A 3,244-nucleotide genomic window follows, 5' to 3' on the forward strand; every position below is an offset into this window, starting at 1 on the left:
GGGAGTTCAAAAGGTCTCTGGCAACTAGATAGCAGGGATCTGCTGGCAGCTCAAGTATGACTTGTTCTGGGGCTCCATGGAGTCAGAAGGACCCCCCTCCCCACAAATGAATTAGTCTGGGAAGGTTGATGCCTCCTTCCCCACCTTGTACCTCTGTCACACCCAGTCACCGGTAATCCCACAGGGCCATGACCCAGTTCCTTCCAATGAGCAGATGCTCCAGGGGTTTGAGCCTGCCTGAGTCACAGAGAGATCTTATGTCTCCTCACCAGGCCTCCGCGCTCTGCCACCATCCAGCAGGGGAAGCTGAGGCCTGACAACCTCAGGTGGTTAATGGAAACTGGGGCAGTTCACTCAGTTCCAGCCCTGCCCCTGATTGATGTTGCTGACACTTATATTTGTGCAGAATTTGTGATTCTGTCCTGGTTATATTCCCCTGTGGACCAGGAGCTGTTTGAGTTCACAGAAACTGTGACTCAGCCCCAGTCTGTGCCACTGAGCTGGTGTTTCTGTTTCCCCTACAGTCTGTGTTGGGGTGGGTATGGTTAGAGCCCACACTCAGCTTGGAGTTCCAGCCCTGGCTAGCCTGCCTTTGTGTCAGCTATGATCCCCTAAGGGCTGTGTGTGTTTCTTAGGCTCACTAAAGCAGCACTTCTAACTCAGCGCAGCCTTGGGAGTGTGCTATCTCTGCACATGTCTTCACTTCTCCATCCCACCTCACTCCACCCAGGCCAGTACCGCCTCAGGTATACCCTTTACTCACAGGGCCTGCGTTACCATCCCAGATCTATTCCGCCAGTGCCTGCCACCAGAGAAGATGCCTGGCTTTCTCTGGTTGCCCAGAGAGACAGGGAATGTCCTTCAAAAGTATCTCCGGGGTGTGAGCCCTATTGTTCCCACTGCTGCTCTGTGCAGTGGGGGGAGGAGGGAAGTGGGGCACCGCCTCTCCCTTTCCTGTATGGTTCCTTCAGTCCACCATTTTCTCTTTACCCCCATGTCGCAGAATCAGCACAGACCTGCAACAGCCCATGCTCTGTCCACACCTCTTGAGAAAATGCCCAAGAAGTTGGACTCCATGGGGGACAAGCTTCCAGACCTAGGGGTGAAAGTGGAGGGGAGTGCTGGGAGTTCAGTATCGCAGGTAGAGAATATATACAGCTTTATGCCTGGCAGGAAAGTGCCATGGCACCCTAGTAGGGGAAGGAGGTCTGGTTTTTAGAGGGTCTCTCCCATGGGATAAAATGGGAGGATGTTTGAACTCTGCTTGCTTGTTTGTAAAAAGTATACTGCGAGCTGTTCTCATAAGGGAGGGGACTCCCGTCCTCTTGGCGATGGATTTTGTACCCATTGTTGGTACCCTTGGGGTTGCAGCTCGCCTCAGCAGGGTTGATGTGCATTCTTCAACCTTCTCTCTTGATTCAGCTCCAAACCATCAGATTACTTGCTAAACTTTTGTCCTTTAACTCTCCTTCTGGATGAGTAGCTCTGTGGAAAGCTGGCTCCAGTTGGCCAGCTGGCCTCCTGAAAAAAAAAAATTTTTTTTTTGCAGTTTTTGGCCAGGGCTGGGTTTGAACCTGCCACCTCCAGCATATGGGGATGGCACCCTACTCCTTTGAGCCACAGGTGCCGCCCCCTGAAAAATTTTTTAATGAAAGAATTATAGCTTTTTTTTTTTTATTGCGAGAGTCTTGCTTTGTAATCCTCTGTAGAGTGATGTATCATCATAGCTCACAACAACCTCAAACTCTTAGGCTCAAGGGATTCTCTTGCCTCAGCCACCCTAGTAGCTGGGACTACAGGTACCCACCACAACGCCTGGCTATTTTTTGTTTAGTAGGGTTGGGCTGGGTTTGAACCCACCAGCCCTGGTGCATGTAGCCAGCACCCTAACCATTGAGTACAGGCACCAAGCCTAAATTATAGCTTTTAAAAATTGTCCAGATAGCTGGGCATTGTGGTGGGTGCCTGTAGTCCCAGCTACTTGGGAGGCTGAGGCAAGAGGATCACTTGAGCCCAAGAATTTGAGGTTGCTATGACCTGTGACAACCATGGCACTCTACTAAGGATGACAAAGTGAGACTCTGTCTCAAATAAATAAATAAATAAAACAAAAATCACCCAGAGCTCTTTATCAGGACTGGAATAATTCTCTTCATTTGTGGAAACCATCAAAATTGTATACCACAAAGAATGTACTTTATTATATGTGAAATTTTAAAATAATGTTAATATCGGATTATGACCCATAGAAGAAATATACAAGTCCACACTGATAAAAGCAAATGACTATATAACTAAATAAATGAAGAAAAAGGGACAGAATTCTACATAGAATTCTAATTACTATGTTAAATATAAAACGAAAGAGAGAAATAGAAAAGTCACCATCACAACAGCAGAATAGTAACTGTTGCACCAATGGATGCCAAACAATAACAACTACAACCAAAAAATAGCCAGGCATTGTGGTGGGTGCCTGTAGTCACAGCTACTTGGGAGGCTGAGGCAAGAGAATTGCTTAAGCCCAGGAGCTGGAGGTTGCTGTGAGCTGTGATGCTACAGCACTCTACCCAGGGCAACAGCTTGAGGCTCTGTCTCAAAAAAATAAAGAAATAAACAAAAGAAGAAAGTAGCAATTTTATAGTGGAGAAACCTGGCAGATGCCACCTTAACCAAGGGATTGAGGTGCCCAGTCCTAATGAATGCAAGCATGCATAAACAAGTGGGTGAAATTAACCTTTAAGAGTTGGGTGTTGTGAGATTCTAGAATTTGGTGTCAGGAGACCTACATTCACATTTACTCCTGGCCCTTATCAGTGTGATCTTCAATCTGCTTTAGATGTCAGTTTTCCTTAATTGGTGAAAGGAGAGTGAGGCCTGTCATGATAATTTAAGTATAGTGATGTAAAATCATGTGTTTACCCTATGTGAGAAATGGGACCAGAAGAAAATATGATACCTGAGAGCATATGAAATCCATTTGTATTATGTAGCCCAAATATGCATTAAGGGTACATCGCTACAGTGTCCTTCCCCATACTGTATAAGCCTCTTACAGCTGAAGGATGCCCTACAAACTGCAGGACCAGTACTCATCAAAAAATGAGTCATGAGTTGTGATGAGCAATTGTAGTTCCAGCTACTAGGGAGGCTGAGGCAAGAGAATCACTTAAGCCCAAGAGTTTGAGGTTACTGTGAGCTGGGACACCACAGTACTCTACCAAGAGTGACATAGTGAGACTCT

Source organism: Otolemur garnettii, unplaced genomic scaffold (assembly GCF_000181295.1).
Source record: "Otolemur garnettii isolate 467f Iridium unplaced genomic scaffold, OtoGar3 scaffold00261, whole genome shotgun sequence".
In the NCBI taxonomy this organism is placed as follows: Eukaryota; Metazoa; Chordata; class Mammalia; order Primates; family Galagidae; genus Otolemur; species Otolemur garnettii.